General features: G+C 47.3%; 1 long non-coding RNA gene across 1 annotated transcript in view; it reads right to left on the bottom strand.

The window, feature by feature from the left end:
- Positions 1–12,586: 12,586 nt before the first annotated feature.
- LOC142818533 (uncharacterized) overlaps positions 12,587–16,209 on the bottom strand; it is a 32,551-nt gene continuing 28,928 nt past the window's right edge. The window contains exon 3 of the long non-coding RNA XR_012896040.2: positions 12,587–13,066. This is a non-coding gene — a long non-coding RNA (uncharacterized LOC142818533). The remainder of the gene's footprint in view (positions 13,067–16,209) is intronic.

The following is a 16,209-nucleotide window of genomic DNA, read 5'->3' as shown; positions in this document are numbered from 1 at the left end:
GGGACTTTTCAGTTTAGAAAAGAGGAGACTGAGGGGGGATAGGATAGAGGTCTATAAAATCATGAGTGGTGTGGAGAGGGCTGATAAAGAAAAGTTATTTATTAGTTCCCATAATAGAAGAACTAGAGGACACCAAATGAAATTAATGGGTAGCAGGTTTAAAACTAATAAAAGAAAGTTCTTCTTCACACAGCGTGTAGTCAACCTGTGGAACTCCTTGCCAGAGGAGGCTGTGAAGGCTAGGACTATAATAGAGTTTAAAGAGAAGCTGGATAAATTCATGGAAGTTAGGTCCATAAAAGGCTATTAGCCAGGGGATAAAATGGTGTCGTTGGCCTCTGTTTGTCAGAGGCTGGAGAGGGATGGCAGGAGACAAATCGCTTGATCATTGTCTTCGGTCCACCCTCTCTGGGGCACCTGGTGGTGGCCACTGTCGGTAGACAGGATACTGGGCTAGATGGACCTTTGGTCTGACCCAGTACGGCCGTTCTTATGTTCTTATGTTCTTATGTTGACAAAACTTGTAACTGAAGCTAATGAAAGTGCAAAATTTAATCAATTTGTATCAACTTTTTGCAATGATTTAATTATTTGAAGTACATGATTCCACAAAATATTAAAAACAGCAATATCATACTTTTCAAACTTTTCTGCTAAGGATTTTGCTTCAGTTTTTGAACATTGTTTTCAGAATTTGATGTGGCTAAGTCTAATAAGGTTCTCTTTATAACATCACAGATAATTTTCAAAGCCAAAACAGCATCTGCATAAACAGATTACTTGATGTCACAAATTCTTTTGACTGTCAAATGTTTTCCATTTGCCAGGTCCAAACATGATTTTGACATACTCCACCGATGTATGGAAACCAAAAAAAAATATGTTTTGAACAAAGTCAAAAAAAAGTGTAGCTCCCTCACAAGATGCGGCTACAGCATTGCAGATTACATTTAAGGAATGGCTGGAACATAGTATGAATAAAACAGAGGGATTTGTATTGTTCAGTCTTGCTTGGAAACCTGAATATTTTCCTGCCATATTTGTGGCGTTATCAAAGCTGTGCCCATGACAGTTTTTGATGTCTGAATCTAAATATGCAATGATATCCAAAACCAAACATTCAGAAGTGTGAAATTTTAGTGGGACAAATCAAAGAAATCACTCTACAACTTAAACATTGCCAGTCACTTATCTTAAAATTAATGTTCTTTGGTCTACATACAGTATTTGGCATCCTTTACTTCATCAGTGAATTGGTTTCTGAGCTGCTCTGCCATTATAGTAATGCAGTCATTGTAGATTTGGTGGGTTAAAAAGTTGATCTTTCCTGAGGCACAATACAGATAATTTTTCAAATGTTCATTGAGAAAATTGTCAAAATCACTAAGATATTCAAGGCAGGTTAAAAAATTACCTTTTTTATTTGATACTGCTAGAGGTAGTCCCAAAGAAGACAACAGTTTCACCATTACAATAGCACAACTCAGCACTTTCTTGCAATAAGAACACTCCATCTCAAACTGTGCCGATAATGTAGAATCAGTTCTTCTACATACTTTGTCTTTGAACAAACTCACATGTAGCATTAATATGAGCTTTGGAAGTTTCATGATCAGCAATATCTTTTGCAACATTTCTTCAATTAGAGTGCCTATTGAAAAAAAGTTTGCAAAGTATTCCCTGAAAATATTAAAGGAAAATAAACATAACATTAGACTGCCTTTGAGGTTTCAGAAAAAAATCAACCAGTTTCCCATTTTTTTTCATCCTCAGGAAATGAGACTCACAAAGACACCAGAATTGCTTTTGTCATCCAACATCATGCTCTTCTCTCAAATTCTCCATATTACCTATGATTTTCAGTTTATTTACTAAGAAATATTCTGTCATAGCCACTGAAATACATTTTGGCCATAATGCAATGTCTTCAGTGTAGGGTTCTTCCCTCACTTTGACAAAACTACCAAAATTTTGTGTTTTCATTGCCACTTCAGAATCCACGTGTTCAACTTTTGCAGTCGTCATGGTATCCCCACAACTCAGCAAGTGATCAGATAATTGAGATGTTTTCTTGCCCATACTTTTTGATGAATGTCCTCTATTCAATACTTCAAGATTTAAGATAAGATGACAAACTGTCTTTTTGTTTAGCTTTGTCTTTTTGTCTGACCTTTTTTTTTTTTTTTTTTTTTTTTTGACTACCAGACTGATAGTACTGCTTCATTATTGCTAAAAAACTGACTGTCATTTTTAGGTAGATTTAAAATATCTGAAAGAGCAGGAGCTACTGGACAATGATGGGGGGGATTTGGGTGCCCCCCAAGCACACACTTATCTGCAGAGTGCCAGGTTGCTGTCCCTATTCCAGCTCCTCCAAAACTTCTTGTTGAGGTTTTCCCCACACTTGCTTTTATTCTCACACCCTGTGCATGGCCCCACAAAGTGGCAAGACCACTTCATCAGCCTCCTCCTGGCCCTGAGTAAAGTGGCTATCTGTACCACCAGGAGGAGGATGCAGGATCAGAGGTGCTCTGTTTCTGTAGGGCCTTTTTCTGTTACTCCCTGGTCTCACGTATCTGGGCAGCATCTACTGGCTCCCTAGACATCTACAAAGAGCAGTGGGCACTGTCTGGGGCTCTCTGCTCAGTGTCCTCTGGATCCCTCGTTTCGAACTTATGTCCCTCATTCTTGTGCCCCTCATGTCCCTGCAATCACTTGTATCCTGGGTCCAGTGGCTCCTCCAGATGAGCTGGGGAAGGGGCCATTGGAAGTGGGTAGGTGCAGCATTTCATTAAGACCAAACTATACCCCCACTCACATACACACACCTACTTTACCTATCTAAGCTAAACTGCAGCAGCTACACTGCTATGTAGAGTCACACCACCAGTCTGTGCTGTGGAAGAGAGTGTACAATGTAGCTGTATCTTTACACAAACACCTATGAACCATAGCCTGGTCACACAGAAGAGGCAGTTGTTCCCAGCTGCTGGGTATTGTGAGAAGAGGCACTAGGTGGCGGGGGCCAGGGTGCAAAGCAGTTGGAGTGTAGGCAGCTCCCTGTAGGTCAGTGGTCCCCAACCTTTAGAGGCTCCCGGGCACCCGGGGGGTGGCGCCACTCATGCGCCAGGCGCCCGGGGGCAGGGCTGCGCATCCTGGGGCACACCAGGGGCGGGGATACCCTTGCACCCAGTGCTGGCATGTGCCCCAGGGCCGGGGCTGGGGCCGCCCGAGCACCTTGTGCCGTGGGCCTGGGGCTGGCGCCGCCGCCCGGGCCGCACGCCTGGGGCCAGCACCGGTGCTGCGCACCCGCATGTGCCCCGGGGCTGGGGCCACCCGAGCGTCGCGCGCCTGGGGCTGGCGCCTCCAGTGCGCCACGCGCTGGGGGCAGGGCCGGCCCAGGTTGTCAGCAGGCGCACACAAATGCCCCGGCGGGCGCTATGGCGCCCGTGGGCACCACATTGGGGACCACTGCTGTAGGTTGTTTGGCAGGCTGCTGTGCACTCTGGACAGCTCCATACCCTCCCCTGAGTTTTTGGTTCACTCAAAGGAGCTGCAGACCCCAAGGGAAGGTTTCCAAAACCCAGACCCTCCATGAAGCGTTAGAACAAAGCCAGCCCTCTCCTGCCAGCATGTGATCCCACAGCTTCTTCACTTCCCCATAGCACCTGGAGAAACACTCCCAAAGCCAAGGGGAGCGATGGGCTCCATGCCTGCCCAAGGCACATGGCAGAGAGAATAAACCTGCAAGATTATGCAGCTGTTACCCGTTCTGAAGTTGAAGGGAAGCAAGCACAGATGTAACCCACACATCTAGTGTGGTTCACCATCCTGTACAGTGGCATCAAATCACAGCAACAGCTAAGGCCACAAGACTCTACAGCAGGGGCTAGGAGCCAGCTGACTTTTAGCTCAGGGGGTAGAGGCTCCTATACTAAGCTTCAGAGGTCCCAGGTTCAAATCTGCCTGGAAGTGGTTACACATACAAACCATCCAACGTTGTTCACTGGGGCTACATCTACACTGTAGGCTTTTTGCGCAACAACAGTGGTTCTTGCACAAAAACTTGTGGAGTGTCTACACTGCACACGTGTTCTTGTGCAAGTAAATTTACAGTAAAGCGTCAGAACAGAGGGCTTCTTGCACAAGAGTTATTCCTCTTCCCACAAGGAATAAGCCCTCTTGCACAAGAGCTCTTCCACAAGAAGGCAGTGTGGATGGGCAACAGGGGTTTCTTGCACAAGAAAGCCCTACGGCTAAAATGGCCATCAGAGCTTTCTTGCACAACAGAAAGTCCACATGGCCATGGACTCTCTTGTGTAAAAGCACATGGCCGTGTGAACGCGCTCTGGCTCAAGACCTTTTGTGCAAGAACTGTTGCACAAAACAGTTATTGTGCAAGAAGCCTGCAGGGTAGATGTAGCCTGGGACAGGCTGGATGGAGCCGTATCATTGCCGCTCTCTTTGGCTCTCTCTTTCCTGGAAGCAGATGGTTGTGTATTTACAGTAGCAAGGGGTATGCAGCAGCCTCAGCTGCACCCGTATAACCATTGCCATCCAGCTCCACTTCCTGCCACCCAGTGAGCAGAGTGGGAAGGGCACTGACACCCTGCTGCCGCTGTGAGGCCCCCGGTACTCTCCCTGGTCACATCACAGAGGCCTTGGGGGAGGGATGCAATTGGGGGTAGAGCAAGGGTGGAAGAGATGAGGTGGGAGGTTGTCCCAGGCCCTGTACCCCTGCAGGTATGGCCCTGCCTACTTGCTTCCCTCCTTTGCACTCCTCAATAAAAGGTCTGAAGGGCGGGGCGGCCAGTGATAGAGCATTTATTATCTCAGTAAATAATGAAGGAGGGCAGGTTTCCTTAGGCTGATTCGCCTGATTTCCCCAAATGGGGCCCCACGCCTAAAAGGGCCCTGCGTCCTGAACCCAGAAGTGTGCTGGGCGCTATGGGCGGCGAGTTAATATTCAGAGCCGGGACCCTGCTCCAGCAATATGTGGAGCTGGGTCTCTCCCCCAGCTCTGCCTGGAGTGGGCCCCAGACCCTCCCTGCTGGCCCCCCCGTGCGTCGTCCCAGCCTGCCCCCAGAGTGTCCCCCCCGGCCCTGGACCTTCTCTGCCATGCGCAGCTCTCAGTGAAGCTCCCTCTCGCCGGCACACACTGCTGCTGCCATGCACAGCATTTGCAGGTGAGTGGGGAGGATGCCCGGGCGTAACGTGATGTCACAGTGCGGGACTTTAAAACTCCTCGGAGTCATGTTGTGTCATGTGGCCTGGCTCCGGGTTCAGAGCCCGGGGCCTGAGCGCAACTCCAGCCCCACAAAGTGGAAGGCAGAAGGTAAGGGAGGGGGAAAAATAGGGGGAAGGAGCTTGTGCAGAGAGGGGAGGGGGAGAGGAAGGGGCTTGTGCGGAGGGGAAGGGGGAAGAAAGGGGAAGGCACCATGAGACAGGATGGAGGAGAGACAAATGCTAGGGGGCCAAGTGCAGACAATGAGGAAAAGGGCAGGAGGGGAGGTGTCAGTGGGAGGGGGGACAGGGTGATGCTGGGAGAGCAGAGGGAAAGGGCATTGGGGGCTAGAGGGGGGAGGGGGAGTTGTTGCGAGAAGGCTTGAAAGAAGGGGTGGGCATGAGAAAGGTGGAGATGGAGCAAGGTATGTGTGAGGGCACAGGGACAGTAGGGGAATGGGGGCAGAGGATGGTGAGGGGGTGGGCATCAGGGAAAAAGAGGGCAAAGGGGACAGGAGCAGTAAGGGAAGGGGGAGGCACCAGGAGGGTGCAGGCCTAAGGGAAGGTGCCAGGGGATTCTGGTGGTGAAGCAGAAGGGCAGACACCTGCAGGGGAGGGACCAGCACCAGAGGAGAGAGCCAGGGCAGGTGTGTAGAGGGAGGTGTTAGAAGAGGGGATGAGGAGGGGTAGCTCACATGATCAGATTGGGGCTACTAGAGGAGTGGGCACGGGGGAGAGAAGGGCTGGCGGAGGGGGGCAGGTCTCAGGAAGGCTGAGGGCAGTGAGAAGGGCAGGAGTCAGGACAGCAGAGGAGGGTGAGGAGTTGGGAAGCAGCAGGCACCAGGGGAGCTGATGGAGCAAGAGGAGGAGACATGGCAGCAGAGGGAAAAGATAGAGGTTTATAAAATATTTATTAATAACTTGGGTGCCACAGTGGCACATTCAAACAAGCCACATGAACTCAGTACTGGTGCACAACACAAAATCCATTCTGCTCACGGGAGGAAACTCTTAGACTATGTCTACACAGGCAGCTTCTTGTGCAAGAACATCTTGCGCAAGGGTTCTTGTGCAAGAAGTCTTTCACAAGAACATGTCCACACTGCCATGTGCAAGCAGTGTGGATGCTTTCTTGCGCAAGAAAGCTACGATGGCCATTTTAGCCATAGGGGTTTCTTGCGCAAGAAATCCCTGCCGAGCATCCACACTGCCCTCTTGTGCAAGAGAGCTTACACCTGTTAGAAAAGAGTGTAGCTCTTGCACAAGACGTCCTCTCTTACCACGCAGTACTGAAAATTTCCTTGCACAAGGGTAGGCGGGCAGTGTGGCTGCTCTATGGGTTCCTGCGCAAGAACGGCTGTACTTATGTAAGAAGCGGCGAGTGTAGACACAGCCTTAGAGGGAGCACTTCCCACAACCTCTCTGCCCCAGAGTTAATGTCACACATGTTGGGTTAATGCAATTGCAGGACAGCTGCATGAGGGGGGTTTGGTGGGGGCCAAACTAATACCTGTTGGTAGGAGGATGGTGGGAAAAGTCCTTTGAGAGGGGTGACATGACACCTTTTACTTCTGATCATGTGTCCATCTTGCCTCGAGTGTATTACCTCCAGAGGCCTGGTTAACGGGGGTTAGGGGGTGTGGCTAATGGGGATTGGGGTGTTGTTAATGGGGGTCAGGGGGTGTGGCTAATGGTTGGGGTGTGGTTAATGGAGGTCAGGGGGTGTGGCTAACGGGGCACCACCAAATTATACACAGGAGGTATGAATTTAGCGCAGGATTTTCCTGTGTGCGTGTGTGGGGCCCTGTCGATATTGTTCAAATTGAGCCCCGCACTTCCTAAAGCCGGCCCTACTCCCCCTCTCCCCGCCAGCTATCAGGCAGCTCAAAGGGCCAGTGATAAGAACAAGCCATCTGCCATCCTCCCTCAGTGATAATCAAGGATGTGATGGCAGGACCTTTTATACGTTAAGAAAGCACATGATAGCATCTGGCCCAGCTGAAATTCAGACTCGAAAAGCCAGATACCCTGCCCCCCTCCACACACACACACATCTCCTGTCCTTTTTACCTGAAGCTTTGCTCCAAGATGAATGGAGTGGATGGAAACATGAACAGTGTCCTGGGAGGGACAGGGTGGGAACACCAGCTACGGTTTGGAGCTCCCAGTCTTATTAAAACAGAGTGAGAGCAGAACACTAAGCTAAAGTAGGATTTACTATGTGGATAAAAGTGCGACATTAATCTCCAAGATAAATAAAGCAAAACACTCAAACAAGACCCCAGGCTGTTGCTACGCAGCACACTCTTTGCCCAGGCAGTCCAATAGAGACTCTCATTGATGATAATTGCTTAGAGGCTTTAAACTATTCTCAGGAGACTTTAATTTATCCCATTAGTCTTCATGGTAACAATGCAGTGCTATTAGATATTTTGCTCTAAGGATCTCAAGTTGCAAGGTATGGGGCCAGACCCAAATTTGGTGATGGAAGCCAGGGGTTGGCAATAATTTTTGATGGGGGCAACTCCAAGAATTTGTTATGTGGTCAAGGGCCGCACTCTTCCATGAATTTAATGGAGGAGGTGCAGGATCTAGGATGTCGGTTGGGTGCAGCTAGGAGCTTGGGATAGGAGGTTGGGATGCATGGCCTGGAAGAGGGTTGTGACCTGGGGTGGGTGTACAGATGTTTGGGTTGTGTCCTGGGGCAGGAGATTGGGCTGCAGGGTCTAGGAAGTTGTGGGGATGCAGATGGTTTGGGTTTTGACTTGGAACAGGGGTGCAGAAAAGGAGGGGTGCCAGGTGCAGCCTCTTATTGGGAGGTGCTTACCTAAGGCAGCTCATGGCTAGCAGCCAGCAGGTCCCTAGTAGGTGTTGTACCTGCCCTGCCTCTGCACACCACTCAAAGTGGCCAGCTGCTGGGACATGTGCTCTCTGTGCACTGCTACAGGGGGTACTTAGTGTGCTGCCTGCACCACAAACATGGCCCAAGCAGCTCCCATTGGTGTCCAGCCAATGGGAGCTGTGAGTCTGTGCTGCAGGTGGAGGCAATGCACAAAGCATCTCACTCCACCTGGCTCATGGTGCTCAGAGAAGCACCTGCAGCCAGCTGCTTTGAGCAGCATGCAGGGGCATAGAGGGCAGGGAGCCTGCCTGAGGCTCCCACTAGGCTGCAGGCTGAATCTGGTGGCTTGGCAGACTGGATCTGGCCTGCAGACATATTTTGCCTACCCTGATGTAAGGGGTTTAGAGCTCGCATTGTGCAGAGATGGGGTAAACCACAATCTAGTTAGTTATATTTGATAAATACCTGAGCCAAATGGATCTATATCTATGGTATAATTCTCCTGAAGTCATGAAGCTACTCCATTAAAGTCAATGGGCCTGCTTCTTCTTTCACTTCTACCAGTGCAAATCTGTACCATTGTAGTCAGACAAGCAAGAGAGAAAGACCAGTGGATTTATTAGACCTGCAGTTAATTTGTCTCTTGTGTTATTCACAAATACCTAATTTCAGGAATTTTAGAGACTAGTCACCGTATTATCTAGGCATCAAATTGCACTTACTGCAAAATCTGTTCACCACACCTCCTTCCCAATAGTTCATTCATTCAAAGAATAGAAATCTCCTTAAATAACTGTCTGTTAAAAACTAAATCTCTATGCCCTGGTCTACACTAGGGCTACGTCTAGACTGGGATAATTTTGTGGAAATACTTTTAATGGAAAAGTTTTTCTGTTAAAAGTATTTCCACAAAAGCGCATCTAGATTGGCAAGGATGCTTTTGCACAAAAAGTGCTTTTGCACAGAAGCACCTGTGGCCAGTCTAGACGTGATTTTTGCACAAGAAAGCCCCGATTGCCATTTTAGCCATCGGGGCTTTTTTGCACAAAACAATTCTTCCCTGTCTACAATGGCCCTCTTGAGTAAGTATTCTTGCGCAAGAGGGCTTTTTCCCGAGCAGGAGCGTGAAAGTATTTGCGCAAGAAGCACTGATTTTGTATATTACAAAGTCAGTGTTCTTGCGCAAATTCAAGCGGCCAGTATAGAGAGCTGGCAAGTTTTTGCGCAAAAGCAGTTGCTTTTTTTGCCAGTCTAGACACACCCTAGGGCTTTATTTCAAAATAACCCCCCTTGGGTCAAATTTATAAGCAGAGTGTCCACACTACCAAGCCTTTTATTTTCACATAAGGGGGTCACTTATTTCAAAATCTGTACTGCTTTTCTCAGGGAATAACGCTAATTTTGAAATAGTTATTTTGAAATAGTGATAGTGTGGATGCTCCCCAGCTGCTCATTTGAAATAATGGCTCCCCAAAGTAATTTGAACTAATTACGTCCCAGTGCTTCCTGGGGCTCTAAGTCGAGGTAGTACATCCATATTAACGGAGCCTGCCTCGGGCTAATTTTGAGACTTCGTCATGGTGGGGACATGCTATTTCAATTTTTTTATTTCAGGAGTTATTAAGTCAAATTTTGTTATTTCTAAATAGTTTCTTAGTGTAGACATGGATTAAGTGAGCTAGGATAGGGGACATAGCCAGGTTACTCAAAAGACACCATCTAACCTTAACAATGCATTAAAAACTGAGCTTTGTAACTCTTTGGTTGTGTGTGGAGCTGCATTTGTTTCTAAGAAGTTTCAATCATCTTCATTTATCCTAGAGAAGATTCAGAAATAATTGCTGAAACTCAAAAGCAAAACAAAATCTAAATTCAAGGTAGACACATTCAGGCTGGGAAGAGGACATTTTTAACAGCTAGGATAGTTAACGCCTGGAACAACTGGTCTAGAATGTAAGAGGTTCTCTGATCACTTGTATTCTTCAAATTAAGACTTAAACACTAGGGCTGTGTCTACACTGGCCCCTTCTTCGGAATAGCCATGCTAATTTAGAACTTTGGAATAGGGAAATGTGCGGGGGATTTAAATATCCCCCGCGGGATTTAAATAAACATGGCTGCCGCTTTTTTTCCAGCTTTGGGAAAAGCCGGAAAAGAGCGTCCAGACTGGCACAATCCTCCGGAATAAAGCCCTATTCCGGAGGATCTCTTATTCCTACTTTCCCTATATGGCTTTATTCCGGAGGATCGCGCCAGTCTGGACGCTCTTTTCCAGCTTTTCCCCAAGCCGTAAAAAAAGTGGCGGCCATGTTTATTTAAATCCCGCGGGGGATATTTAAATCCCCCGCGCATTTCCCTATTCCAAAGTTCTAAATTAGCATGGCTATTCCGAAGAAGGGGCCAGTGTAGACGTAGCCTAGGCTCCAACACCATCACAAGTTACACACTTGTGAAATTCTATGACCTGAGTTGTGTTGAAAAGTAGGTGGCAATAATAATCTCCTCTGGCCTTCAGTTCTCTGGGTATAATTTTAGCCCCAGTGGTGAGGAAATGGTGAGACGAATGCTAGCAATCTCCTCCAAAAATAATAAAGCTTGTGGAACATAACTCTCCATACAGTCTTATCAGCTGGCAATAGTTATGGTGTTATACTCCATGGTCTTCATGATAATGTTCTGATATGAATATGGCATAGCTAAGGTATGTTTCATGCAAGATGGGATATGTGAGATATCATTGGAAAGGTTATGATTTACTGAATGTCTGTATCGAATTAATATGCATGTGTTATTTCTGTATCTAAAGTTAGGAATATGACTATGTAATAATTACAACTGGGTGATGACACCCACCAGACAGTAAGTCATCAGCCTTGACAGGCCATTAGGAAGAAACTAAAAAACTTTGAAGTAGGGCTGACAAGCAATTAAAAATATCAATTGTGATTAATCCTGCAGTTAATTACACTGCTAAACAACAGAATGCCATTTAAATATTTTGGATATTTTCTACCTTTTCAAAAAATATAGACTATAAAGTGTACTGTGCTCATATAATATTATTTTTTGTTACAAATTTACACTGTAAAACTAATAATCAAGATAAATAGTATTTTTCAATTCACCTCATACAAGTACTCTAAAAGTCTAAAGTAAATTCTATTCTGAGAGTGCAATCTACAAATGTAGATCTTTTTATGGTTCATAACTTCAGAAACAAAACAATGTAAAACTATAGAGCCTACTTCCTGTTCAGCCAATTGCTAAGACAAACAAGTTTCCTTACATTTCCAGGAAATAATGCTGCCTGTTTTATAGGCCTGGTCTACACTAGGAGTTTACACCAAATTTAGCTTCATAAGGTTGATTTTCTATATGACACGTCCATGCTACCAAGCCTGTCTTGTTAACCTTAAGGGCTGCTGATTTCGACGTCAGATACTCACGATTTTATGAGGAGTAATGCTATTCCTGACTTTGCCTGGATGAGTTTATGATCGTGTAGATACTTAAACCCAACTCTCCAAAAGACAAAAGTTTTGCTGCAGCAAGTGGCAGTGTAAATGGCCATTGTAAGTGGAAGGGCTCTTCTGTTTACACACAAATCCTGCTCATAGGGAGGAGACGTATTCTGTCGACAAAAGGGCTGACAAACAATGTTTACAGTGCTCAGCTTAAGCTGCATAGTGTAGACAAAGCTCATGTACAATAGCTTCTGAAAGTGAGAACAGGTGTTTTGTATTTGGCTGTAATGCGGTGGCATTGACCTCCCACAAGTGACCATGTCTGACTGAGTGTGTGTGCCTGCACTCCCTGGCTACGTCTAGACTGGCATGATTTTGTGGAAATACTTTTAATGGAAACGTTTTTCCATTAAAAGTATTTCCGCAAAAGAGCATCTAGATTGTCAAGGATACTTTTGCGCAAAAAGTGCTTAGCATCCATGCCAATCTAGACGCGCTTTTGCGCAAGAAAGCTCCGATCGCCATTTTAGCCATCAGGCTTTCTTGCGCAAAAAATTAAGATGCCTGTCTACACTGGCCCTCTTGCGCAAGTATTCTTGCACAAGAAGGCTTATACCTGAGTGGGAGCATGAAAGTATTTGCGCAAGAAGCACTGATTTTGTACATTACAAAGTCAGTGTTCTTGTGCAAATTCAAGCAGCCAGTGTAGACAGCTGGCAAGTTTTTGCGCAAAAGCAACTGCTTTTGCGCAAAATCTTGACAGTCTAGACGCATGCCCTGAGTTTTAAAAGTCTTTTTGCCTACTCATCCCTTCGACCAAGTCACACCTCTATATGAAATATTCAAAAGCCCTACCAGGATACACCCTTAAAAAGGGCTCAGCTCAGTGCCATATTCATAGTCTCTCAGGGTATGTCTACACTACCCCGCTAGTTCGAACTAGTGGGGTAATGTATGCATACCGAACTTGCTAATGAAGCCCGGGATTTGAATTTCCCGGGCTTCATTAGCATAAAGCCGGCGCCGCCATTTTTAAAAGCCGGCTAGTGCGAACCCCATTGTGGGCCCTGCTGACCCTGGCATTGAAGGCCTTCTGGGAGAGGCTGAGGTGTCCCATGTAGGACTTCATGAGCCAGGGTTGTAGGGGGTAGGCCACATCCCCCAGCAGGCACACTGGGATGTCCACGTCCCTGACCCTGATATGGCGGTCAGAGAAGAAAGTCCCTGCGTGCAGCCTCTGGCACATGGAGGAGTTGCGGTACACATGCGCGTCATGTGCCTTGCCAGACCAGCCCCCATTGATGTCTGTGAACTGGCCCCAGTGGTCAGACACGACCTGCAGGATCACCGAGAAGTACCCCTGCCTGTTGATGAAGAAGGAGGCCTGGTGGTCCAGGGCACAGATGGGGATGTGCGTCCTGTCAATTGCCCACCCGCAGTTGGGGAAGCCAAGGGTGCCGAACCCTTGGATGACCACGTCCAGGTCGGTGAGGCAGACGACTCTGTGGAGCAGCACCCTGCTGATGGCCTTGACCCCCTGCAGAGAGACACACAAACCCAAGGGTCACTGGGGTGCCCGGGTGGCTGGGAATGTTTGTTCCCCGCCACTGCCCCGTGCCCCACTCCCAGGAGCAACCCCTGCTGCAATCCTGGCCACCGCAGGCCATCTGTAGCGCGGCTGGGACGGACCGACCCCTCCCAGGGAGGGCACTTACACCACCTCCCCCCATTTTCCCTGGGGCAGCCCACGTCCTCCTTGCAGCCCCCCCGTCCTGGCCCAGTGGCTAGTGAGTGTCGGACCTGCATGAGCACAGCTCCGATGGTGGATCTCCCCACGCCAAACTGGTTCCCAACAGATTGGTAGCTGTCCGGCATGGAGAGCTTCGAGAGGGCCATGGCCACCCACTTGTGGAGGGGAATAGCGGGCTTCATGTGTGTGTCCCATTGCTGCAGAGCAGGGGCGAGCCACTCTCAGAGCTCCAGGAAGGTGTCCTTCTTCATCCTGAAGTTCTGGGTCCACTGTTGGTCTCCCCAGCACTCCAGGACGATACGGTCCCACCAGTCGCTGCTGATGTCCAGATGCCAGATGCGGCGGGGCAGGCTGGCGTCCGGGTGCCGCTCCTCCAGGGCCCCCAGTGGAGGCAGGGGGAGGGCCAAGGGGCTGGCCTGCAGCAGAAGGTTCCAGGCAGCCTCCAGCAATTGCTGCCAGGCTTGCAGCAACACATTCAGCATGAGCACCATGAGCACCTGACTCCATGGTGCCAACTGCAGTGGTGTCCCAAAGGAGAGTAACCGAAGCAGGCAGAGAGGAAAACACTTTGCTGTCCCTTGGTGAGGTAGGCAAGCAAGCGGGAAAGCTGAGAACCGGCTGCCCTGAGGGGTCCCTTTAAGCACAAGCCTAGATGCGTTATTTCGAATTAGCTTATTTCGAATTAACTAATTCGAAATAGGTTAATTCAAAATAACGCTGTAGTGTAGACATACCCAGAGAGAGTGATGCCTCTGGGACTTCCCCACCTGGAGATGGTTTCTTTGCCCTCACCTTAGGGCCTTATCTCAGTGTCAACATCAGTCCACACTGGCTCCCCACATGGGGCTGTGTGTGGTGCTGCTGCTCCCTCAAACAGCTATTCCACCAGGCCTGTTACTCCTTCAGGGCTCCAGAGACACTGAGCTGACTTTGGTCCTACAGCTTCTTCTTATAGGCCTCCTGGCCCCTGATTGACTGGTTCGTCCTGCAGCCACTCTAGCTTGCCTGGAGGGATGCTCTATGGCTATGTCCACACTGGCGGGTTATTGCACAAGTACGGCCGTTCTTGCACAAGAATCCGCAGAGCATCTACACTGCCCGCCTGCTCTTGCACAAGGAAATTTACAGTACGGTGTGGTAAGAGAGGGCTCCTTGTGCAAGCGCTATGCTCTTTTTTAACAGGTATAAACCCTCTTGTGCTGGAGCTCTTGCGCAAGAGGGCAGTGTGGATGCTCAGCAGGGATTTCTTGCACAAGAAAGCCCGATGTTTAAAATGGCCATCAGAGCTTTCTTGAGCAAGAGAGCATCCACACTGCCATGGGCGCTCTTGCACAAAAGCACAGTTCGCACATGGCAGTGTGGATGTTTTCTTGGGCAGGACTTCTTGCAAGATGTCCTGTGCAAGATGTCCTTGTGCAAGAAGCCGCAAGTGTAGATATAGCCTGCGACTTTCTAGTGCAGGGTGTGGCAGGACCACTGGGCTTCCGGTAGGGGGCCCCAGTGCTTGGTCCATCCCGTCACACCAGCCCTGAAAGGTATTTATATGCCAGAAATGTTACTTCATGCTTTGGCCATCATTCCAGAGGACATGCTGCCATGCTGATGATACTCATTAAAAATAATGCATTAATTAAATTTGTGACTGAACTTCTTTGGGGAGAATTGTACGTCTCTGGCTCTGATTTACCTGCATTCTGCTATATTTTTCATGTTATAGCAGTCTCAGATGATGACTCAGCACATGATGTTCTTTTTAAGAACACTTCTGCCACAGATTTGACAAATATGCAAAGAATCAATGTGAGATTCCTAAAGACAGCTACGGTGCTTGACCCAAGGTTTAAAAACGTAAAGTGCCTTCCAAAATTGGAGAGGGCTGAGATGAGAAAAATGCTTTCAGAAATCTTAAAAGAACATTTCAATGCAGAATCCAAGCCACCAAAAAGCAAATCAACCTTCAGCTGATGGTATCTGGCTCAGATGGTGAAAGCAAACATGCATCGATCCATTCTGGTTGGATCATTATTGAGAAGAACGCATCCTCAGCATGGATCCATGTGCGCTGGAATGGTGGTTGAAGCATAAAGGGACACATGCGTCATTAACCCATCTAGCACATAAATATCTAGCAACACTGGCTACAAGAAAACCCCTGATCTCTCTTTCACATGACATTATAAACAAGAAACGTGATTATCTCCTGAAAAATTGTAACTAAACGTGTTTGTCTGAGCGACTGGTCGAACAAGAAGTAAGACTGAGTGGATTTATAGGTTCTAAAGTTTTACATTGTTTTATTTTGAATGCAGCTTTTTGTACATAATTCTATATTTGTAAGTTCAATTGTAATGATATAGAGTTTGTACTATAGTAATTGTATGAGGTGAACTGAAAAATACTATTTCATCTGTTTTTGACAGTGCAAATATTCATAAGCAAAAATAATGTGAACACTATACAATGTTGTAGTTGAAATCAATATATTTAAAAGTGTAGATAAACATCCAAAATATTTAATAAATTTCCATTGGTAATTAATAGTGTGACTAATCACAGTATATTTTTAATCATAATTTTGTTGAGTTTATTGCATGAGTTAACTGTGATTGGCAGCCCTACTTTGAAAATACCAATCTCTCTCCTCCCTGAAAGGTGTCCTGGGGTGTAGCTATGATACCGCTAGGTCAGGTGGTTCTGTCACCTAGTACTAGACACCATCTTGGACATATAGTAATTTTCCTCTAAAAGGAAGGGGAGGTCAAGTTAGGAAATTTTAAAAATTCCTGCCTCGCATAAATGTTATTTAATGCTGAGATGGAAGGCAAACGGGACTCTCCACCATTGCCTGCCAGCCTCAGAAGAAAGACTCCTAAAGACACCTCAAAGGAAGGCAAATGAGGGGCGCACTTCGAAAAGAGATCTCATTGGAT

The sequence above is a fragment of the Pelodiscus sinensis genome, chromosome Z (assembly GCF_052426305.1).
Source record: "Pelodiscus sinensis isolate ZL-2025 chromosome Z, ASM5242630v1, whole genome shotgun sequence".
NCBI lineage: Eukaryota > Metazoa > Chordata > Testudines > Trionychidae > Pelodiscus > Pelodiscus sinensis.
This window is presented reverse-complemented; position numbering and strand designations above follow the sequence as displayed.